At 41.9% G+C, this 25,076-nt stretch overlaps 1 long non-coding RNA gene across 1 annotated transcript in view; it reads right to left on the bottom strand.

Annotated features, from left to right (window-relative positions):
• Positions 1–722: 722 nt before the first annotated feature.
• Positions 723–25,076, bottom strand: part of LOC117198511 (uncharacterized) — a 45,321-nt gene continuing 20,967 nt past the window's right edge. The window contains exons 3-6 of the long non-coding RNA XR_007469995.1: positions 10,397–10,560; positions 8,227–8,301; positions 3,952–4,589; positions 723–3,446 (exon numbers count right to left, since the gene is read on the bottom strand). This is a non-coding gene — a long non-coding RNA (uncharacterized LOC117198511). The remainder of the gene's footprint in view (positions 3,447–3,951; positions 4,590–8,226; positions 8,302–10,396; positions 10,561–25,076) is intronic.

Below are 25,076 nucleotides of genomic sequence, written 5' to 3'. Positions count from 1 at the left end.
ACACCTTTCCCATCAGCATCCACACAGCCTTAGAGACTAAGCACCTGGAGAAACACAAGTGTTACTGGCTGCTATGTGATAGGTGTTAAGTGGCGGGGGGGGGGGCGGGGTGAGTGTTCCGTGGCCAAAAACGTTTGCAAAATATTGAATTACACAAAATGCAGCCACTTGTAAGCCATTTATAAACAAATGCATTTTATAAATGTCCAGGAAGGAACTATTATATTAAGCAGATTCAACTCAGAACCAAATGGATCATTTGTTTCTGTTTTCATTTGTTTTCTGAGAACACATTAGCATTTCGAGAAACACAGTTTGGGAAGCTTTGCTGAGTCATTGTCAGGTATTTACACTCTAGGAAGTAGCAAAAGAGAGAAGACAGTAGGTACTGGACTTGGAATGTAAGAGAGAGAAGCCAGGACAAGAAGCAGAACTGCTGCTTCCTTCCCAGACCCACCCAAGAGCTCCCAGAACTGAGAGGACTTGCTTAGAGGGTGACGTGCCATGCTGGCTGTGTACCATCGTCACCTCTGGGCTTTCTAGGACCAACCCCCCACCTCCTACCCATATTCTAATTCAGCAGGCCTGCAGGGTCCCAGAAAAATTATATACATGGACATATGTAAGATAGATATAAATAGATAGATGTCTATCTATATCTTATATAAGAACAGATATGGGTGCAGATATTTGTTTTATGGCAATATTGAACCTTTGGGCCTCTCACTGTTGTGGCCTCTCCCGTTGCAGAGCACAGGCTCCAGACGCGCAGGCTCAGCGGCCATGGCTCATGGGCCCAGCTGCTCCGCGGCATGTGGGATCTTCCTGGACCAGGGCACGAACCCGTGTCCCCTGCATCAGCAGGCAGACTCTCAACCACTGAGCCACCAGGGAAGCCCGAACCTTCTCACTTTAAGAGAAATGGTAAGTAACCTAATGTCTCTTGCTTTAAGATACTCTTTAATGTTTCTCTCTCTTTCTCTTTTTTTTTTTACTTTTTATTTTGAAATAATTTTAGACACAGAAAAGTTGAAAGAATAATAAAAAGAACTGCCATATACCTTTTACCCAAAGTCCTTAATTCCTAACATTTTGATACTTTCGCTTTATTATTATCTATCTATGTATCTATCTTTATCTATCTGTCTAGCTAGCTAGCTAGCTATTTTCCTGAAATAATTGAAAGTTGCAGACGTGATGCCCCAGTTTCACTGGAAGTGTCAATGTGAACTTCCTAAAAGACAAGGACATTCTCCCACATAATAACCACAATTCAGCCATCAAGGGCAGGAAGTTGACAGTTATACAGTACTACCATGTAATCCATTCACACCATTCACATTTCACTTATTATTCTAATACATACTGCATGCCACTTTTTTTTCTAATACATACTGCATCCCAATTTTTTTTCTTCTATTTCTGGTTGCAGTCCAGGATAATGTGTCACCTTCACTTTGGATGTCTCTTTCATCTTCTTCAATCTGAAATAATTCTTCAATCTGTCCTTGTCTTTTATGACCTCTATATTTTTGAAGATTTCACACCAGTTGTTTTGTAGAATCTCCCTCAATTTGGGTTTCTATTATGTTTCCTTATGATCAGTACTATTTGCATTTTGCCAGGAATAGCATGGAAGTGAGGCTGTGTTTCTCTTAGTGTCTCACACCAAGGGACATATAGTGTCAATCCATCCCATTATTGGCGATGCTTATTTTGATTTCTGGTCATTTTCAGGCAGGTGTATTTAAAATAATAAACCTGAGGTCAAATGCTACCATTGCAACTATGAGTGTTGCCTTTGTTCCAGTCCTGCACAAGAAGATAAGAAAAGAATACAGAATGAAAGGAAAAGCACAAGAAAGTATATTTACTAAGGACAACCAGATTTTCTTAGTTTAATAATTTCCTTGATTATGAATGAGAAGAAAAACCTGGTTTTTCTTTTTCTCTTGTCTAACAGAAAAGTGTGTGTTATGGTTGGCACGTTCAGGAAGTATCAAGTTTGCTCTTAAACAGATTATAAAACATGTTTATGCAATAGCAAACCATGAGATTATTCTAGGTCATGTTTCTATTGCTTACTCAGTCATCTATTTGCATGAATCAATTTTAACCTCCAAAGTTATCCAGTGTAATCCAAACATTAATAGTGCATAAGTTGCAAATGGTTCAGAGAAATGCCAATTTGGGGCTGGAAATTCCAATTGTGGAGCAGCTGTTTCAAATATAAGTGGCACATTGCGGAAACAAGGCAGATGGACTTCTAAAGGACATCCAGAGTCCCCTGGGGGTCGGGGCTGCACCAGAATCCCTAGATAGCAGGGGCTTGGAGCAGCAATCTGGTTAAAAGAGGGATGGCTAAGGGTTGTCTTCAAGGTACAGGCAGCACACTTTTTAAAACTTAGATTACGTACAACAGATTAATGGAAGTATTATTCTCTAAATATGCTTCTATACCCACCTCATATACTACTGAGACAATGTCCCTTATACATATCAAGTAATATGATTATTTTTATTTGTAACAAATGGCTTAAACCAATCTGGCCAATGGATGATCATGAGGCTCTTCCTGAGAAATTTCAGCAGTTTCTTGTAACAGGCTAGTGGGCATTACTTGATCCAAACCAGTTAGTGTGTCACAATTCAAGCAAGTCTCGGGCAAAATGGCTGGACATATGTACACATATTAGCAAGCAGGCAGGCGTGACTCATAGCTTTGGACACCTCCCTCTCTGTTGCTGTGGATATCAACCAGCATCTTACAGACGTGGTCTGAAGGAGACTTGCTGACATACAGCAGGATTATACAGGCGACATTTGAGTTAGATCAAGCAAGAGGGTCCTGAATGATGTGGAGGGACCCAAGGCAAAGAGGCCCAGGACCTCCTGAGAGTCACCAAAAAATCGAAAGGTGCCACACAGCACAGATACATTGAGCAAGTTCTTGTGTTGTTGCTTTCTCATGACAAGTTTCTCATTCTGCTTATTATGGAAAAATAAGAAAATATAGTCGACAAAAAGTGTCAGCAATCCGTGATCCAATTTGGCATGGATTACCAATTTCACACATGTAGATACATATAGATAGATATCTACAAATAAACATATAATTTTTACAAACATGGGAACTTTGTTTTTCTTCTCAATGTATAGTCAATAGCTTTCAATATCAATGCCTATGTTTGAAAGTCAGCACTGCTTAATAAGCTGGTTAACTGTAACAGATCTGCCACTGCGAGGCTCTTAGATTGTTTCTAACTTCTTGCTCTTACAAATAATCCTGCCAGAGAACATCCTGGCAAAGTTTTTTAATTATTTCCTTAAGAAAAGTTCTTGGAAGTGATGTTGCCAAGTGGAAGTTCATGCATATTTAAGTCTTCTTTCTTGCCTTATTTCCTTGTCCTTAAGTAATACGTGTTCATCTTCTTAACACTTGCTTCCTATTTCAGTGAGAAAATAGATGTCACCAGAAGATCATTTCCACTATCCCCAGCACCACTTCTACCATCTTCCAGCCTCTGTTACCATGAGCTCTGCCTTCCCTCCTCTTCCCTTTGGGCACTGGATGCCAGCCCCCCTGCCTAACCGTGGACACTGTTCCAGCAAGTCTCTTTTCTCTTTCCATCACCATCAATGTTTCCTCTCTTTCCTGGGGATCATTCTCATCAGCATAAAACAACTCTTATTTTTCCCATCTCTGAAATAAACAGAACCCTTCTCTTGGCCCCATTTCCACTTCTAACTGTAGCTCTATTTCTCTTCTCCCCTTTGCAGCAAACTCCTCAAAGAGTTGTCTTCATTCACTGGCTCCAATTCCTCCCATTCTTTCTTTAACCCACTTCAATAAGGCCTTCATGTGCACACTCCACCAAAACTATTCTTGTCCAGGTCACCCATGACCTCCAAGTTGCTGTAGCCAATGGAGAACTTTTCGTCTCATCTTACCTAACCAATCCACAGCAGTTGACACTGATCATGAATCCCTCTTCCTTGAATGAGTTTTTTTTCATGAGCCTGCAGAGCACCATGAGCTCCTGGTTGTCCTTCTCCTTCACTGGATCCTTCTCAGCATCCCTTTCTGGCTCCTCCTATCTCCATGCACTTAACTCTAGAGGGTTCCAGAGCGTGGACACTTCTTTGCTGTTTACAGGCAGTCTTTTGGTGATCTCATTCAGTCTCTGGGAGTTAACAAACTCCCAGATGTAACTCTCCAGCCTAGGCTCCTTCTCTCACCTGCGCTCCACCCCCAACTCCAGATCCAACCGCTCCTTGACGTTGCAAATACAATACATCCAAGACTGAAACCCTGGCCTTCCCCCTTCTCAACTGCTCCTTCTACAGATGTCCCTATCTCAGTCAACAGCAGCTCTAACTAGGGCCATAAACCTTGGAATCTTCCTTGATCTCTCTTGGTCCCTCACGCTATCCATCCAAACCTTCAGCAAATCTTGTTGGTCACACTTTCAGAATATATCTAGTACCACACCATTTGTCACCACCATTCTAGTCTGAACCACCGGAACATCTTGCCTGGACTGTTGAAATAGCCTCATGACTGATCTTCTTGCTTCCACCTTGCTCCCCTAGAAACACACAGAGGGGTACCATTGAAGAACGTGCCAGGTCATATAACATTTCTGCTCAAAATCAGACAATGGCTTTCCATCTCACTCAGGGTATAAGCAAAGCTCTTGTAAAGACCTTAGAGTCTCATATAATCCGTCTCATTGCCTTTCTAAACTCAGATCCTGTTACCTTCCCTCCTCTTGCTTGCTCCGTCCTCCGCTTCAGGGCCTTTGCAAATGTTGTTCTGCATGGAAAGCTTTTCTGTGTAGACACCTGAAAGGCTTACTGCCTCACCTCCTCTCCGTTTTTGCCTAAATATCACCTTTCTCTGAGCCTTTCTTGACGCTTATTTAAAAATCACAGTCCTCCCACCCCATTACTCCTGATATGCTTCTCCGCTTCATTTTTCTCCACATCACTACATATTTTATTTATTTCCTTTGTGCCTAGATCCCCCCATTAGAATCGAAGCACCATGAGATTTGCTGTTGTATCTCCTGCACCTGGAAACCCCCCCAACAAGTGACAGGTGCTCAACACATGTCTGTTGAGTGAATAAATCTTTCAAAAAAATTAGAAAAGTAAAAGGAGAGAGTTAGAAAAAAATCACCCATATATAAAAAGGACATTTTATTCAGCCGTGAGAAAGGAAGCAATCCTGCCATTTACGATAACGTGGATGAAACTTGAGGACATTAATCTAAGCGAAATAAGCCAAAGAAAAACAAATACTGTATGATCTCACTTAAAAGTAGAAACTAAAAAAGATGATGAAAAAAAGAGTAGAATGGTAGTTACCAGGGGCTGGGGGTGGTAGATATGGAGAGAGGTTGGTTAAAGTGCAAATTTCCAGTTATCAGTTCTTAGGATCTCATGTACAGCATGGTGATTATAGCTGATAACGCTGTACTATATACTTGAAAGTTGCGAAGACAGTAGATCTTAAATGTTCTCACCCCAAAAAAGAAATGGTAATTATATAATGAGATGGAGGTGTTAGCTAAAGTTATGATGGTAATCATTCTGTAATATATAATTATCGAATCAACACACTGTACACCTTAAACTTACACAATGTTATGTCAGTCAATTATATCTTAGTAAAGCTGAAAAAAAAATCACCCATAATCACGCTCTCCAGAGAACCATTGTCTACACGCAATTAAACTCACAGTCTTTTTCATGGATTCATATGTATTTTTGGTGGGGTCACTCTGTACATAGTTTTAACACCTGCTTTAAAATTTTTGACATGCGCATAATTTAGACTTTGAACACATACCCCTACATAGCCTTTCAGAAATACCAAGTTATACACTGCTGGGAGTTTATGATGGTCCATTTCTGCATCTTCTCCCCTGAAACTTGCTCTTATCGGATTTGTCTTGTATATAAGCCAACCAACATAATAAGTGTGCCTCTGATCTTGAAATCTTTCTTAGCCGACTTTACTTTCAGCGGCTTCCCAGATTCCTGTCACCTTCATCACTTCTCACTGTGCACACACACCTCCTTCTTCCCTAATAATTTCAGGGATTCAAGAGAATGAAAAGTGCACACTCTCGATGGAAAATTTCCAGAATTTCAGAATCTAGCTTATTAAAACTCAGAAAGCCTGATAGTTTGAATTAGGATGGCCAAATGTGGACTCGTGATATTTTGACGACTCTCGGAAACTACTGCTGCCCTGTACGGTCAACTGGGTGCACTGTGTGACTCCAGTGTGTGCCATTGACACCGACTACAATGAAAAGTCACCCCCTGGGAGTTCTGCAATGTGGCAGCCCCCCAAAAGGTCTGACTAGATTACACTCAATTCAGTTTTAAGGAAACACTTCTGAGATGCTTTCTTTCTCTGGCTCTGCCCTTCCCCCTCACGATCTATTGAGCATTTGTCTAAGAAAAGCACACTTTCTATTGTGATAGTCAAAATTTTTTAATTATCTTTTTGACCCTTTCTCTGGTGGACAAGGAAAGGGATGCAAGCCAGTAAAATAACCAGACATGTCTGCCAAATGAGTTTGCTAACAGGTCTCTCCAGCGGGGAGCTAGGGAGGAAAGCAAACAGCTGAGCTTTGAAACCCATTACATCTCTGGTGGGTCAATCGGCCTCTGGCCTCTTTGGACCCTGATGCCTTGCCTGCTTCATCTATTTACTCTGTCCCTCAACCCCTAACTCAAGCCCCACGTTGCATGTGATGGGTCTTATGTGTGTGAATCTATTCTTTTCTCATTGCTGTAGGAACTTTTCAAACACTTTCTAGACCTAAGAATCCCTTTCTACCAAACCAGCAATCCAACAAACACTTATCCAAAATGTTAGCAAACAAAATAGATCAAGGCAGAGCTGCTCTGGCCGAAAAGGTTCTACTTCTCCCCTGATGGGGCTCTTTTGAACCTCTAGGCCTCTTGGAAGCAGAATCTGAAAACCTGGCACCTCTGCTGGAACTCACGCACAAAGGATCCTCTTTCGTCCCATCCCCATGCAGCCTCCATTAGATTCCCCCGGACATCAGAGTGAGGCCCTTGCTTAAGGTGCAAAATTTTAGAGGGGAGCACCGAAAAAACTCAGTAATCAAGATAAAGAGTATTTTTAAATGATATTTTAAACAATCAAAATTAATGCAAAGAATCCACAATGAACAAAATATTAACGTTAAAGTTAAAGACATGATTAGCAATGGTGCCATGCTGAGCCACACTGAAGCCCGAAACAAAAGGAAAAATGAGTCATACTGAACTCCATCCTGATAGTACTCTTTATCTTGATTACTAAGTCTCTGGTGTCCCTTTAAATCCTGAGCCCAAAGTGAGTGCCTCACTCGCCTCACCTGCCTCTCCTGGTACCCTTGACATCCATTACTCCACGTTGTCCTATAACTGGCTATTTCTCTTGTCTCTCATCCCTTCTTAGACTATACCCTCCCTGAGTATATAAGGACCATGTCATACTAGTCAGTATCTCCAATACATTAAGCTCATAGAAGGCATTTAACAAACATTTTTTGAATAAATGAATTGGACTGTAACTAGGGGCTATGGGTTTTTCCATCTGGCTCAACCTCTAACAAGCCCTGTGATTGTGGGCAAATGATAACTTCTCTGGTTTCAGCTTACTCATCTGTAAAATGAAAGACCTGGTCATCTCAACTGTCTTTCTGTATCTGTCTATAGAAATCATCCATCTGTAGAAGCCCAGGTCTCCCCAAACATTCCCTGCCTCTTAGTTGACGGTATCAATAAGGCAGCTGCAAGCGTGCTGGTGTTTTGCGATAGAGTACAGCACTGTATTCAGTAAAGCTATGGAGTTATCTGTAAAATGTCCTCTTGGCCAGACAATTGCTTTAAACTTACATGCTGCTGGGACTGTATTTTTAAACCATGTAGAGGGTAATTTCTCCAGTAATGTCATCCTTGTTGGGAAATATAGGCATTGTCCTTTAATTAGACCAACATACTTGAAGAAATACCTTCCTCCTTCAGTTCCATTCCTGTCAGTCTGTTGTCTTTAAATCTGGGGAAAGCCACAGAAGTATTTAAAAGCATTTTATGCTTTCCCATCATCCTTTGTATGTGATTGAGAGAGAAGAAAAGAAAGATAAGAATGAAGCAGTTCATTGCAGGTATAGAAATATGTATCCACGGAGCACTTACTGTCCATCTACTACGTACAGTCTTCTGTGGGAAGCACCTCAGACAAGGTTCTTGTCCTCAGCGAGTTTTCAGACCCTTCCAGGAGAGAAAACATGAACACAGAAGCACCCCGAGTTAGTTAGATGATCAACTACCATGAAGGTAAGAACACAGGAGTCAGAATAGTAGGAGAAAAGGAGGACGCAAATCACCTTTAGCTGTCTAGTGTGTGAGGACTTAGAAATTTTATCTTGTGCAATCTTTATAACTGTCTTTTTTTTCCTTTTTCTAAAATTAACTTTTCTTGGTGTATAATTGATTTACAATGTTATGTTAGTTTCTGCTGTGCAGCAAAGTGAATCCATTATACATATACATACATCCACTCTTTTCTAGATCCTTTTCCCATATAGGTCATTACAGAGTATTGAGTAGAGTTCCCTGTGCTATACAGTAGGTTCTTATTAGCATAACTCTCTTTTTGAGTTAAGTCTTACTATCTCTAATACACTAATAAGGACACTAGGCTTAGAGCAAAAGCCAATCAGGAAGCATAATTTGCTTTCCGAAAGTGTTCACGTACAAGTTCTTCTAATTGTTTGAAATGCATCACTTGACCTGGGTCTGTGAGGTTTAACCAGATGAGGAATATTGCTTACCTCTTCCCCTCAGTGATGCAGGCCTTGGGTTTAGAAGTGGCTTTTATTTAACCATCTCATCCATGGAGTGTTTGCTTATTAGGATATCACCAAGGTTTGGAAACTCTGGTTGGGGAATTTAAAACAGGCCCTTAGTTTCATTTTCACACTAAATATGATTTAGGCCTTGTTACTGGGCCATCAGACACAGAGGTTCCCATATGTTATTTGGTAGCTCCAAAAGCTCTGGGTTCAGTGGCCAGAATTCCCCACCTGGCTCCATACTCCAGGATTTTTCTTTCTTCTTTCCAGGGGCAAGCTAGATGCTGGCCGTTTCCATGAAGGAGGGCTGGTGGGGGGCGGGGAGAGTTGCCTCCCATCTGTCATTCTAAAGCCCAGACCTTGAAACAACAGCTTTGAGACAGCAAAGCCTGTAAAACTTGTGTGTTGCTTTTTTCTTTTCTTTCTTTCTTTCCCTTGCTTCCTTCCTTCCCTTTTTCCTCCCTCCCTCTCTCCCTCCCTCTCTCCCTTCCTCTCTCTCTTTCTCTCTTTCTTTCCTTCTTTCTTCCTTCCTCCCTTCCTTCCTTCCTTCCTTCCTTTCTTTCTTTCTTTCTTTCTTTCTTTCTTTCTTTCTTTCTTTCTTTCTTTCTTTCTTTCTTTCTTCCTTTCTTTCTTTCTTCCTTTCTTTCTCTCCAGTTTACCCTGTTGTTGTTCTACCTCTCCTTCCTTCTCTACCTCTGGCCCCAGGCAATGAGAAGGGGTTGAGATTTAACCATCCATGACAGATGGCAATTTGCCAGCCTTGGAAGGTGGTGGTCTGTTTACCTGGGAGCCAAATGTGAGGCCAGAAATGCACACATCCCAGGCCTCAACCTCAGTCTGAAAGATTCAGCCTTCTTGTTGGGAAGCAGAGGGACTCAACTAAGCTCTCAAAGATTCATAACATACTGGCCTGTGTGCCCACAAAGTATTTCTACCTTTAAATAAAATCAGATGTATCAAGGGATGAAAGTGACTCACCCAGCATTTGCAATCTTTGAGGTAGCAATCCTACCAATAAAAAGGGGCCTTTTGGGCTTCCCTGGCGGTGCAGTGGTTGAGAGTCTGCCTGCCAATGCAGCGGACACGGGTTCGTGCCCCGGTCCGGGAAGATCCCACATGCCGTTGGAGCGGGTGGGCCCTTGAGCCATGGCCGCTAAGCCTGCACGTCCGGAGCCTGTGCTCCGCAACGGGAGAGGCCACAGCAGTGAGAGGCCCGCGTACCACAAAAAAAAAAAAAAAAAAGAGGGGGCCTTTTAATAATTTAATTTAAAAAATGACTACTTTCTGTTTTCGTAGGACCATTAGAACTTCTATTCCACACTTGCTCAGTGATACTTTTTAATTATCCAATGAAATCTTAATAGAAATATTGGTGCAGAGCTTTTTGAATATAAAATGTAACGCATCATCACAAAGGCTAAGAATATGAAATAGCTAAACGATGGTATTAGATGGGGACTGGGGAGTTTGGTAAGTGGTTTGGATGTTTCCTCCATATAGGCAGCACATACTTGCTTTGAGTCAAAGACATGCATGTCTTCCTGGGTCTCGGCTTGCAGGTGAGAGCATCATGGTCTTTCCATAGCCACACAGTCTTGCTAGCGCTGGTGGAGAGTGCCCAGGAGGTGGCCAGGGAGTCAGCAGTGTTTCCCAGGATGGTGGAACGTACTCTTTACTATAACAGACCCAAGGGGGAAAAAGGCAAAATAATTTGAAAATATGGTCCCTAGAAGACCTTATAATTTAATTGTAGGAAAAGAACCTAAATTCAGAGAACTTCTCAACAGCAAATGGAAGATTACCAATATATCCGAGCATGGCATGGCACTCAAGGCCTGTCCTATCTGTTCCTGGCTTCCACCAACTACCGCACATCCCGTCTGTGCCTTCCCCACCTTCCTTTACCTGCTCGACTTGTACTCATCCCAGAAGATTCAACTCTGGCATCAGCTTTTCCAGGAAACCTCTGACACCCCAGAAGATGAGTGCGTGTGTGCTTCCACATGCCTATCTCAACTATCACTCTGATCACATTTTATTAGACAATTTTTCCTAATGGACTGTGACCTCCATGAGGGCAGTGACTAGGATTCACTCATCAGTATAGCTCCAGGACCAAACCCAGTGCAAGTACATACACAGCAATAGAGAGCAAATCAATCCATAAATAACTGCTTAGGGTTTGCAATGATGCGGAAGGACTACATGCAACCAGGGAGAGCTTCTCAGAGGAGCGCTGAGTAACGTTTGAAGGAAGCGGAACTAATTGGATTGGTAGGAAGAAGACCGGGCATATCATTTATGGGAAATGTCAGTAGCTGCACTGTGTGGCTCTCAGAAAGCATTGTACGGGGGATTCATGAGAACGGGATTAATAAAAGAGGAAAGAGCATAGTTGGAGGACTGTGGAAAGCACTTTGTATTCTGGATTTGATGGGCAGACCATATCATTCTTTCCACTACTGTAGTCGAGGGGGTGAGCCAATGCCAGCAGTGCCCTGATCAAATGCTCACCAGAGAATCTCTCTTTGGCTTATTTAAATCCCGCTGGGCTTTCAGTTTAATGCAGCACTTCCTTCATTTCCTATCTGAAATCCTTGTGCATATTTCAGTGGTAGTTGTGGATTATTTCTACGTACTACTGTAAACCTATCCCCAGAAATATCCAAGCTAATTCAAGTTTCTTCTTTTTTTTTTTTTAAGGCTGCAAGTTCTTTATCTTCAAGCAACTTTAATCTCACATTTAGCATGATTTGAGCATCATTTCTCATGTGTTTTCAATTGAATGAAAAGCCTTACTTGAGTCCTGCAATCACAGCAGCACCATCAGGAAGAGATGAGCAGGGCTGTTAACCAGAACATGTTGTACCTTTTTAAACATTAACCATTGTTCAGGTCTGTAGCCCTGGATGCTGAAGGCAATGACAGGAATCTGGAATCACACGCAAACAAATCCTACCTATGGAAGACTTTAGAGCTCCCTTATCTGCCTTAATCCATAGAAGTATTATACTATATATATATATATATATATATATATATATATATATATAACACATTTTTTAGAGAAGTATAAGTACAACTAAATTAACCTCTTATCTGAAGATAGCTCTATCTGATCCATGTTACGTTGAGAGAGACCAAAGTCATTCCATCTGACAGCATTTGAACTAGGATGACATCATGCCATTAGAACATCTCTATGAAAGAAGTTTCTGTTCTGTGAGGAACTTTGTTTTAGCAAATAGAAAGAACTTGATAATCTTTGCTATTTTCTGGCATAGCTTAGGTGTATGTGGGTTATCATTGATTTTATGTATTTTTCTATAAATGTGAATCATGGGAAGCAGCATTTCTATCAGAGATGGTAGGGCTGCAATCATCATCATCGTTGTCGTTTGGTACTGAGCGCTTACTAGGCCAGGTACAGTGCAAATGACTTTCATACATTAGATCTTAGAACTTCGCACTTACTTTTATTATGGTACTTCTCAAGGTGAACTAAAATACGTTATATAAGCATCTGTCTCCACTAAATTCTGCTTCCACTGGACCCTCCTGAGTACAGGGCCTGTACCTTACTCATTTTGGTATCCCAGCACGCTGCACAGATTGGGCGCTCAATGAATGTCTGTTATAGAAGTAGAAATAACTTGAAGTAACAAAATCATACCTTTTTTAGAATCTTAAAGAAATATTACGGCCACGCTACTTTGATACAATATTTTTTCTAATAACAAAATCTGGAAACAAACTATATCCCAACTGTATGGGAATAGTTAAACATAAGCAAGGCTAGTATAACAGACACACTTGATACACTTAGCATAACGGAAACACATTGACCGTGAAACACATTAACTGTGAAAGCGCTGCTATCAGAAATATAAATGGCCTGTGTGTTGGGAAAGCTTTCCTTCTTAGTCTCCTATTAGGCTTTCAGATCGGAAACTTCTCTAGCCTTTCTAAACTTCAGATTGTCTCTGTATTAAGGGTTCTCTTCTTGTTCACCCTGCCTGGCCACCTGCCTTTTATTTTAATTAATTAATTAGTTAGATTTTTTGCATCCTTTTCCCTACCACCCTAAGCCTTCTCAGGTACTTTGTTATTTATTTGCTCCCACAATTCTATCAAAGATATACTGGCATCTTTCGCAGCAAGGTGTCCTGTTAGCGGACGGTTCCTATCTTGCTTTAAACAATCCTTTTTAGTGGCCACTTTGCATAGCTCCTGGGTTCAATTAACCTTCATTTTCCAGCAAGAGAGCTGCTCAGATGATTTCTGGCGGGATAAAATTAGACCCTTCCACTGAATAACAACAAAATAATAATAAATAAATGTATGCTCTCAATTTGCTTGGTTCTGCACAAATCAGAAGAGATTAATTGCACACCTCAGGATTAATGATCAATGAATCAGCAGAATTCCTGATCCTATTAGAAATGCTAATCTCGTGAGAACAGGGAGAACCATTTGTGAAAGGGCTGAGCTGCCCAGACTGTGTCTGTCCCCAGGGTCCTGGCTCTGTGAGAAAGGAAGGAAAAGGGGAGGGGAAAGAATATTTGTTCAGTGCCTACTCTATTCCAGACTTTGGGCAAGGGGCATTCACACACCCAATGTAGTTAATCCCCAAGCCAATCCTTCAAAGCAGGATTACAGTCAGCCTTGGTCCTGATGGAAAACCTAAAAATCAGCGAGATTAAGTAGCTTGACCTGGACCACACAGCCAGGAAGTGGCAAACCTAGAAGTGAGGACTTGAACTCAGGGTTTTATGAGTCCAAAGTCTGCCATGTTGTCATTATAGCAGTTGCCGGGTTTGGTTAGATAGCCTGTAACAATGTTCAGGTTATTAAAGACCAAAAGGCAAGGTACAGGTCACCTCTGCAAGGCTGATTCGTCCTGCTCTCATGGACCCCAGGACTCCCTCCCACACTGTGTCACATATACCTGAAATGAGAAGTCATGTTATCCCGGATGGACTCCGGGAAGTCAAGACCTTAGGCATCAGGTTTATGGCCACAGCCCTAATACTGACTAGCTGACCCTGTGTCATTTGAACAGGGCCTGGCCCCATGAATAGAAAGGGCTTGAGGACCCCTGGAGCCAATCTCTATCCCTAACCAGCTGTATCTTTTCATGGAAATTCCACCATTAAAAAATCATTCCTGAGGACTTGATTTTCGTCTCCAAAATATCCTATCGAAATATACATAGACCTTTAAAAAGGTAACACCTAAAACTCCTTTATTACACAGCATTCTGGCAGGATATAGTTGGGCAAGGCCCATAGGTCAGGTACCTGAGTGATGAAGCAAGTAGATGAGTTCTAGAACAATTTCCCCTTTACTATATCATCCCTTACGTTGGGTTCACTCCTGTCTTTATGTTTCAGTTTTCCTCTTGGGAAATTACCAGTGATAATGAGACACTGGGGACAGGAATTTAAACCAACCAGAAGAGGAAACATGCGTGGACTTAAATGTTTGGTTTTGCAGAACCACAAGCCAAACTAACTTTAACATATATGTTTTTAGTAAACATTTAATTTTAGAATAGTTTTAGATTTATAAAAAGGTTGTGAAGATAGTACAGAGAGCTCCCATATATCTCACACCCAGTTTCCCCTATTGTTAACAGCTTACATCAACACAAAATATTTGTCACAATTAAGGAATGAAAAATAACATGATATCGTTGACTAAAGATGGTACTTTATTCAGATTTCCCTAGTTTTTACCTAATGTCCTTTTCTGTTCCCATCCAGTTGTCACATCTCTTCTGGCTCCTCTAAACTTTCTCAGACTTTCCTTGTTTGTGATGACCTTGACAGTTTGAGGAGTATGGATCAAGTTATGTGTAGAATGTGTTTCAATTTGGCTTTATCTGATGTTTTTCTCATGGTTAGACAGGGGTGATGGGTTTTGGGGAGGACAACCTCAGTGGTAAAGTGCCCTTCTCATCACACCATATCAAGATTATGTTTATCAAATGTTAAATCACTGTTGATTTAACATTTATTTTTATTTATTTTTTTGCAGTACGCAGGCCTCTCACTGTTGTGGCCTCTCCCGTTGCGGAGCACAGGCTCCGGATGTGCAGGCTCAGCGGCCACGGCTCACGGGCCCAGCTGCTCCGTGGCATGTGGGATCCTCCCGGACCGGGGCACAAATCCGCGTCCCCTGCATTGGCAGGCGGACTCTCAACCACTGCGCCACCAGGGAAGCCCTAACATTTATTTTTAAAGAAAACAAATCATGTGGCAAGTTAGTCTGAACCAGAGCCAGGCCTGTCCATTTTCTAAAAGGACAGAACTGGCACAAAATCAGATTGTCAAAGTCTCTGGGAACAAAGTAACGTTTCATTCAGTCCAAGTCCCAGGTTGTAACATTTTATGCAAGTTCCATTTGCAGAAAACATTTGGAGTTCCTGAGGGAAAAAAATGGCTGTCTTAAATATAGAATGTAGTTAAGATGCCATGTATGAAGAAGTTCACAGAACTGCCAGTGAGCGAGCACTGTCATCACAGAACACCAGCTGTGGAACGCTGCCTGTTGGACCCACAGGCCCCAAGTCCCTGGAAGACAATATTAGCAATGAACCAGATTTTCACATTTCCTGCCTCCCCTGAATTCATAACGTTTCCAAACTGCCGGGCTGCTCCTAGGAGTCTGTACCATTACCTTGTAGGGAAAGTGCTGGCAGAACCACCTTTCACATGTGTTGCATAAGAACATCATCTTCATTTCAATGATTTAACTCTGATTAAATTTAGCCGTCAGCCTTTAAAGTTCTCTGAGCAGCTTTCAAACTCAGTAAGGGAAGAGGCATGCTAGCAGGTTCTCTGCAATCCCTTCCCTCCTACCTTCCTGCAAGCTCCTTTCCAAGCAGCTGGGCAAGGCTGGGGTCATGCAGAGAGCAGTCGTTCGTCAGGCTGGGAGGTGCCTGGTTGGAACGGCTTCTCCCACTCTGCGACCTGGCCCTGCCTGGGGAAGGTGGCGGGAGCTCCCAGCACTGCCTGCCACTTTTTCATCTTTCTAGTTTCGATTGCTTCTTTCAGTGTCTTCTCAGGTCAATCAATACAGCCTGTAGCTTTGTTTTGGTTTTGTTTTGTTGTTGTTTGTTTATTTCATTAAAACAATTTTTTAATTTGAAACTTTTTTCCACATTTTTTTTCAATTGAATGAAAGATTCTTGAAATTCTATAGTGCTTTACAATTTTTGGAAGTTTCACACACATGATTTCATATAATCCCACCATTTTTATTACTGTTATTTTTTTTGGCTCTTTCAATTTTTCCTTTCTTGCCAGACTGTCTTGTATTTTTCCTCTTCCTGTTTGGGCCCTCCTGTCCCCAGCCCTCGTGCTTTCACTGGACACCCAAGGCTGTTTCCCCTGATGAGTGTCTTTTCCTGTGCTTTCCACTGCCTTCCTGCCATTAGGGTGAGGGCAGGAGGAGGGGACAGGAATGTGGATGCCATTGCATCCAGCCCTCTTCCCTGGTGAGGGCGGAAGCAGGCCCATCCTGGAGGGGTGCGGGGCACACACAGTTCCACAGGCCTCCTCCCACACCCCTTTTAACTTGTTCTCTTAACAATCTCAAGGGTCTCATTGCTGCAAATTGCATTTTGGGGTTTTCATCTCATGCTTTCTGTGTGCTCACCATGCAGAAAACTAAGCAGAACTACAGAACAACCTAAAAATTGGTCCTAGGAATCCTGGAAGTGGGTTATGGCCATTACAGACAGCACAGCCTTCCACTTATCGGGGTCGTAAAAGGATATATAAGAAGGAGTTTTGTAATCAAGTCCATATGCTCCAGGCTTGATTACCAGGGCAGATCTTCGATGTTACACAATCCCCAACTGCTTTGATCTTTGCTGTCCTGGTCAGTATAGCCAGCTGGATAAATAACATTAGTCCAAGCATAGCTTCCTGGACAAATGGTAAAAATTGATAATGTCCTACATTTTCTAGAGGCACAGGTGCTTCAGATCAGTGGGGCTAATCTTGTGGAAACAACTAATGCTAAGCCTTTTTATAAGACAAAAAAGCTTTTGTGTTTACAGGTTCAGATTCGGGAGGTAAAATGAATTTTCTGGGAGGGAAAAATGTTCCCTTTAGAGCTAATGGATTGTTAACATTCAGTGTGGTTTATTGAGCTCTTAAAAAGAAGAAAAAAACCACCAAAACAACAAAGTAATAAAAACATGTACCATCACCATCAGCTTATTACAATAGTTAACTTTCCGCTTATGAGTTTTTCAATAATGACTCACCTGAAAGCTTGAGATAAATATATTATTATGAAACAGATTATCATTCTCCAGGTTTGCTCTTATCAGAACAGATCCAGATGGAAGTGGAGACTCCTACCGGAATATGGCTGGTTTCCAAAGGTTTAGAAGTGTTTCTTACGACTGAATAGATAGTCTCATAATTGGGTTTGTGAGTATAAGTTTGTCAAGATTCCACTTTATGTGGCATAGATAGTCTCAGCTCAAACTCTCAAAAGATATTCCTCTGTAAATTTATAGGCAAATACCAAAAGACTCATTCTAGCTTTTCTCCAGTTGGGAGACGCAATGTAGAAGCAAGTCTCATTCTGTTGGTGTGCGACTTTAAGCAGATCCTTCATCGTCCAGGGCCTCTGCTCCCTCGTGCCTAGACTAAGGTCTAGCCCTAATAATCTGTGCCCCTATTTAAAACAGCGATTAGGAAAGAGGGTTCCGCAGTCAAACAACTGTGGTTTTAAGTGCTGGCTTCATCCCTAAGTAGTTACATATTGTTGGGCAAGACAGTTAACCGTTTGGAGCCTCAATTTCCTCATCTGTAAAATGGCTGTAGTAATAGCACCTACCTGAAAAGGTTGGGGTAAAGATTAAGTGAGATAATTACATGAAACACTCAGCATAGGGCCTGACCTATTACAGGTGTTGGAGAAATGTTAACTTTCATTCATAGAGGCCATATTATTATAATAAATGGTTGATTTGTATGTGGTTTTCACCCTTTTCACTAAATTGATCCACTTTTTTTCTTTCTTCTTTTAAATTGAAGTATAGTTGATTTACAAATTGTACTAGTTTCAGGTATACAGTAAAGTGATTCATATATATATATATATATATATATATTTTCTTTTTTCAGATTCTTTTCCCTTATAGGTTATTACAAAATATTGAATATAGTTGCTATGCAGTAGGTCCTTGTTGGTGGTTATCTATTTTATATGTAGTACTGTGTATATGTTAATCCCAAACTCCTATAAATTGATCAACTTTTATGGGGATGGATCAGGTAAATAGGTCATGGAAGACCGAGACTCTTACTTTATACATTCAGAGGTGCTGTTATTAATATTACGTCAGTATTCCTGCTTCTAGTGTTTTTGATGCAAAACAATAATTAGGTGTGTGGGGTCCTCTTTGGATGGTTTCCAGTGACCATGTCTACAAGGAAGGCAAATGCCCCATCGGAAATGTGGTTCTTTTCCTGAATGATTTCTGAGCCAGGAAGAATAAGGTTTAAAAATAATAATTTTTGACAAATGATAGTAGCAGATTATAGAGGTATGGACTTTCTAGGAGTGTGTGCGTGTCAGGGGAATGTTCTGTGTCCTAATCAAAATATTGTGGCTAATCCCAGTCAAACCTACAGCAACAGGGCACTTTGTGGTAGATGACAAAGCTATAGGTGATGAGATAGGTGGAAGGGGAGGAATGAGGACTGTGGTGCTGACCAGGAAAGGGAAGGCCTGGTTGGTCCACTTAAGCTAGCTGGTCAATGATTTCCTGTTTTGATTATCCTTGTCTGAAGTTTTTGGTGAACTAATTGCTACTTTATGCAAACAGCCATTTCTAGCTGGGAGGTGAGGACGTTCGAATCCCCTTCTCCTACTGGTTAGACCCAAGGACTACCTATGAGTCAAGCAGATCTGAAATCATCATGTTTGCTTCTGTCTCCCTCCATTGGAATAGAAGCTCCTTGAAGGCAAACACCTTGCCTGCCTAGTTTACCAGTGCCTGGTACAGGATATATAGAGAATATATTCTGTACATATATGGAATAGATCCTCGACAGATGCTTGTGGAATGAAAGCATACTCAGACGTTCTTTCTCATTAGGCTGCTGGAGTGGCGTCTGCAGCAAACACAAACAAGGGGAGGAGGAGGACGGAGGGGGAGAGGGAGAAGAAAGAGAAGAAGAAGAAGAGGAAGGAGAAGAAGAGGAAGGAGAAGGAGAAGAAGGACAAGAGGGGAAGGAGAGGAGGGAGGAGAGGAGGGAGGAGGAGAGGGAGGAGAGGGGGAAGGAGAGGAGGAAGGAGAGGAGGGAGGGGAGGAGGGAGGGGAGGAGCGAGGGGAGGAGCGAGGGGAGGAGGGAGGGGAGGAGGGAGGGGAGGAGGGGGAGGAAGAGGAAGAGGAGGAGAGGAAGGGGAGGAGGAGAAGTTTCAGCAGGTTGAAGAGGGCTCTGGTCAAGGTTTCAGGAAACTCATCTTCTCTGTACCCCTTTCCCTGGCTCCCTCTTGCTCCCTAAACTCCATGGGGAGAAGGCTGGTCATTGCTGATTTAGGATACTTTTCAAACCAAAGCTGAAAATAACTTCAAAAGAATGTGACATCTTAGGGATACCAAATGCTATACCAGGAGATACTGCTTAGAGGAAAGTAAAATACAGCCTGTCTCTTTTTCAGTTGCTGTCGTGCAGAAACAGTGGTTCCGGCTGACTTTAAAATTGCTGCCTAAATGAAGGAATGAGGATCTTCTGGGAAATGTAGGCTCCTAATGGAGGGTTGTGGTTTGAAAAGGTTCCCACGCAGTGATTTTTCAAATGCCTATTGACCTCACTGAAGTGGCTGCTTTTCCATCATAATCTGTTATATAATTACTGTGCAACTCTGGCTCTGCCTCTTACAAAACTGATTGAAACTTACCCACCTAGACAAGCATCACTGACCTTTTCCTAGAATCTGTGGGGCTTATTAGAATTGCACTGACAGAACTAGAGAATCTGGTGATTTCAACCAAATTAACTCCAGGAAAATTAGTTCAAGGGCTCCTTTTCCTTCCCAGGCTTGTGAGGGGTGACGTAAGGCCAATGTTTGGGATTCGAATGGCTTGAGAAAACTTGAGTTTGCTGCCTTAGTAAATGTTTGACCCCAAGCGACTCTCCCCACCTCCCAGATTTTGACCTTCTGCATTGCATATTGAAGTCTGTGGCATCTGAGAAGCTATTTTAGTCTGGATTCTGTGACGGAAATAACAGAGGCAGAGTCTGGGTATCTTAAGCAAACAAATGAACTTATTGGAAGGATACAGAGGAGCTCACAGAGCAGAAGGAGAAGCTGAGAATCCACTTTATAAAATTACAAGAGAAGCTCTAGGAATTCAGGTTATAGGAATAACATAATTCCCTTTGGCCATTGCTACCAGAGTAAGTGACTTAGAACCAGTATCAGTTTTTGTGTCACTTCTCTCCGCACCAAAATTCCAGGTCAAGAGCATCTGGTAGACCTAATTTTGGTTATGTATGTGACCTCCCTTTGGCCAGGAGAGGGGAAGGCACCATGATGGAAAACCATTTCTCCTACGGGGGAAAAGAGGTTCTCTGAAGAAATATCAAGGCTCTCTCTCCTCAAGCTATTGTGGCACGTGGCTGCCCTATGGCAGGGGAAGAATGTGCAGTTCTAAAGGGAGAGGCGTGGTGTGGGTTATACTGCTTTTAACTCACCATCCTCCAGTTCTAGCTCATATCTTCCATCTCCTCCAAACCACCTGTTAGCACACCAGCCATCCCCCCACACCAGGACAGCATATACTCCTTCCCTCAGGAACAGTCTGGGATGTGTGAGCAGCTTAGAATTTTGGAGGAGAAAAATGGGTAAAAGGAATGAGACTGGAGAGAGGAGGAGTGGGTATCATGCCCTCCTTCTGAGCTGTTGATTTCAGTTCTCCTCAGGTCAACCCATTTTTTATTTAATTTGAGAGAAACTCAATATATTTCTACAGCAGTACCATCGAATCTGCTGTGATTTTTTTTTAGGTGTGAAGAGAAAACAAAGATACAAATATACAGGTGTGAAGAGAAAACAAAGATGTTTTTAAATTTTTTGCTAAAACTGACCTCTCTAAAAATTTTTTATTTTGCCAATCAATTAATTATTACATGTGTAATTAATTGTAAGTATTCTTTTATTGATGAGATAGACAATAAAAAAAAATTGAGGGTGCCGAAGAAGTGGGGAAGCTATTGGGCAGATCCAGCCATCCTCACCCCTGGCCACCCCAAGGTAGCTTGCTCATTGGACTCTCCAGTCCTTGAGGTATTCTGCTCTAGGGTTTCCATGTAAGTGACCTCTTAGGTGATACAACAAAAAAACCTATAATGCACCCAGGATTTCATCCCAGTGCATCCTGCAGTGGAGCAAAACAACACACACTGGAGAAGAAATCTCTTCCAATGTTATGCCTGTGCAGGTTTTCGTTTGGGGAATATCTAATTCTGTTGTTGTTTCAGAAAATATAAGGACTTGGGTCTCTCTTAAACCTGTTTGTTACATCTTTTTAAACTTTGGTATGTTTTATATAGTTCAGCAAAAAGTTAATCATTGACTTTGATTCATGTTAGAGCAAATCAGTATGTTCATTCTGCTTTTCTCTCTTTTTTCCTTTCAGTTCAAATTACCACCTCTAGCACTACAAGCTTCCCCCATGCCTCTATCGCTGGAAGTCACCAACCCAGAATGGAGCTGATGTGTACCAGACACCTGTCATGTGACAAGCATTATGACAAGCATCATTTACACTTGTAGTATCTTCAGTGAACATACGTGTAACCCAAGGTCCAGAGAGGTTAAAAAAAGTATCCAGGGTCACAAAGGGTCCAGGGTCAAAAAGTATCCAGGGTCATTGGTAAGTTCATATTGGAGCCTACATCTGTCTGATTTCAAAGCACATTTCATCCACTGTGTTATATCAAATAAGGTAGTTAGCTATCAGCTCATCAAGAACTACTACACCTTCCAGGAAGAAATGCATGTTATGAGTTCCTAAGACCAAAATGATGCTAGAAGAGACGGATGAACGGAAGCAGAAAGAATCTTGTATCTCATATATAGTCTCTTGGTTCTCTTTCTTCCCTTCTGGGAGCACCCGGAGGGTGAGTGAGTGGACTGAGATGAGTTCAGTGTTGAGCAGCTTAGGTCAGGGAAAAGGATCACTGAAGGCTGGAGGACCATAAAGTCATTGTGGAATCTTACAGACTAGACAAACAATGCTTTCATTTACATGGACATTGATTCATTTTCATACAATGAATATTTATTGTATGTATCTATGAGTGTCTATGAGAGGGCAGGAATACAAAGATGAATAAGACATGGCTCTTCCTTCAAGGACTTCAGTGTGTATTGAGGAAGAGAGATAAGTTAACAAGCTGTCAGAGTGGAATAATATATATTTTCACTGTCCTTAGATGCCCCTTCTATGAACAACATATCATGGGCACAAGCTGATTTTTGACCGCTCGTTATTCACTCCAATTTGAATTTCTTTTGAAGGATTACATCTCCCCCACTGGAAAACCTGGTGAGACTATTAAATCTAGGTGCCCTCAACCCTCTACTCACCAACAAACAGCTACCTAACCCAAGCGGGAACACTGTTTACTTCTTAGAATCAAAGTCTTGAAATGAGGATAGAAAGATAGAAAAAAAATCCCCAGAAATGACAGAAGATCATTCATTCTGGGACAGGGCACTGACAACCCTGTTGAATGGTTCCTAGACCTATCCCATCCACTCCCTGACAATTTCTATCAATTTAGGCATCTTCTGGTCCCCCTAGAGAGCTGACAGAAATCTTCCTAATAAAGTCCAATTGTTAAACAAAAGATAAGATCCCCTTAGTGAGATATGGGTTGTCTGGGGCAAGACTGAAAGCAGGGGCACCAGTTAGGAGACTATTGTAGCAATCCAGGTGAGAGATGGTGAGAGACTGAACTCAGTGACTGGAGAGCGAAAGAAGGAGAGATGGATTCCAGAATCAAAAGAGATAGAGCTAGTTGGACTTGGTGACTACCGGATGCAGAAAGCCAGGAATATGAAGAGTCAGGTGAAGAGTTTTTCAGTACAATCACGTAGGGCAGCTCCCCTCACCTCTTTCCTGTGGGTCTGAGGGTATGTTCTGACACGGCCATGGTTCTGGCAGCATTTTCTTACTTGCAAAGGCTGCCTTCTTCCCCCTCCACCCTCCTAGCCCTGGGATGAACACATCACTTTCTCCCCAAAAGTCATCTCCATTATTTAGGAAACTTGGCAGGGACACCAAATTCCTCCTTTCGCCTTGTCTCCTAAGCCCCCCCGGGGTACATGTATGGTAGATTCTTGGAAATAGTCCTGGACAGCACGTCGTACTCCAATGACACCAAGCGCACTCTGATGATGACTGGGTGTCACAGGGATATTTACTACATTTGTGTTCCCATTTACATCCTCACCTACGTGACCACAGCCCATGCAGTTCACACAACCTCACCCCTCCTTCTCTGTAGGGATTCCCAGGGTGTCCTGTGCTATCAGCTCTGCCGCAGAGGAAAGGTGTTCAAGCAGTTGTGGTCATGTGGAAAGAATCCAGCAGTGCTGGGTGTGCAGAGGTGGAATTAGTGGACTGTGCTCTCTCCCCTCAAAAGGAGCACATAGGGCACAAGCAAACAGCAACCTCTGTGAGTCAGCGCCCACTCTGCCCGCCTGTCCTTCGCACGAATCTTTTGAACCAATAGATACAGGAACACCCATAACTACAACCTCTTATCTGCAGGAAAATAAGCCAGTTAGGAAAGTTGTGCAAGACACTGAACAAACATCTACAGGAACCAAGGGCTCTACCCTCCCTGGAAAGCCCTTCAACCCTGGATGTTGGGGGCTCACTTTTGAGATGGAAAAGATGAATTGACAAGGGCTCTAGTTGGTTCTTTCTCTAGTTTCTCTTTTTGGAAGATTGAGCATCTTGGAACGTAAGTATCTTTAAAAAAATTTTTTTAGCGAGCATATTAGTGGCGCTTGGAATATCACATTATTTACTGGGTGCTCTTCTGAAAAATAAAAGCAAGATATTGGTGTGTTCTAGTGGCTTTTGGAACCTCAGCATTTTCAAAACCATGCTATTGAATAACTCCCCTCTTTAAGGCTGTCCAAGTAAACAATGTGCTACAGACTCTCAGACTGTGAAGGAAATCTTGACGGATGATAGAAGAGAAAGAAACAAAAATATCTCACTTACAATTGATGCTCCCATGCAATTTTCGCTGGGTGATTAGATTATTATATTTGTTACAGTTTGATCACCTGTATTTCATTTCAAATAAATTTTCTTCAGTTTCTTTGCCAACAAAGCACACTTGATAGAAATGCCTCAAAATCAAATTTATACTGCTTCACTCGTTTTATGCATTTCAGATTTAAGGAAACAACAATTAGGATATTTTCAATGAAGAAAAGAACTCCATTAAGCTGCCACAAATGTCAAAAGTTCCTGGCTATGCTAACACTTATGTAATTGTTCTGGAAACCCCACGCACCGGAATAGACCTACAACACAAGGCATGACTCACTGAATATTTCTATGCACATACCCTCTCGAAAATGCACTCCAGTTGTTTGTGGGTTTTCTTTCCCCCAAAGGGGGGAAAAAAGACAAACTATGGTACATCAAATCCAAAAGTTCTTTCTGTAAGTTTTTGGAAAGTACTGCCTCACATGAGAGCATTAGAAGATGCTGTGGTTCTCATTAATAAAGCAGCCAGATGGGCTAGCATTAAAACAGGTTGAAACTTTGAAATCCTTCCTGAAAGAAAAAAAATCACATAGACAACGTATGGGTTCTCAAGTTTCCAAATGGTCCTTATTTCTTCTCGTGACTTTATTCCCAAGTTTGTTTTTTTAAAAGTTGTTGCTGCTAGCATATGACTAGTGTCCTAATCTGAGCAATGTTAAGGAAAATGACACACGCCATCAAAGGCCAATCAGGACAGACAGGCCTGGGCCTAAAACATCAAGGCTCATATATTCTGAGAGCTTTTATTGGACACCTTCTCTAAGTCCAAATGCTTGTGGGGAATTTACAAAAGCATATTGCATAACCTGTATCCCCCAAAGCTTATGTTTGGTGCTACCTTCAATATCCAGGTAGTGCAT

Source organism: Orcinus orca, chromosome 11 (assembly GCF_937001465.1).
Source record: "Orcinus orca chromosome 11, mOrcOrc1.1, whole genome shotgun sequence".
Classification (NCBI taxonomy): domain Eukaryota; kingdom Metazoa; phylum Chordata; class Mammalia; order Artiodactyla; family Delphinidae; genus Orcinus; species Orcinus orca.
Note: the sequence above shows the minus strand (reverse complement) of the source record. Positions and strands in the feature narration are given on the sequence as shown.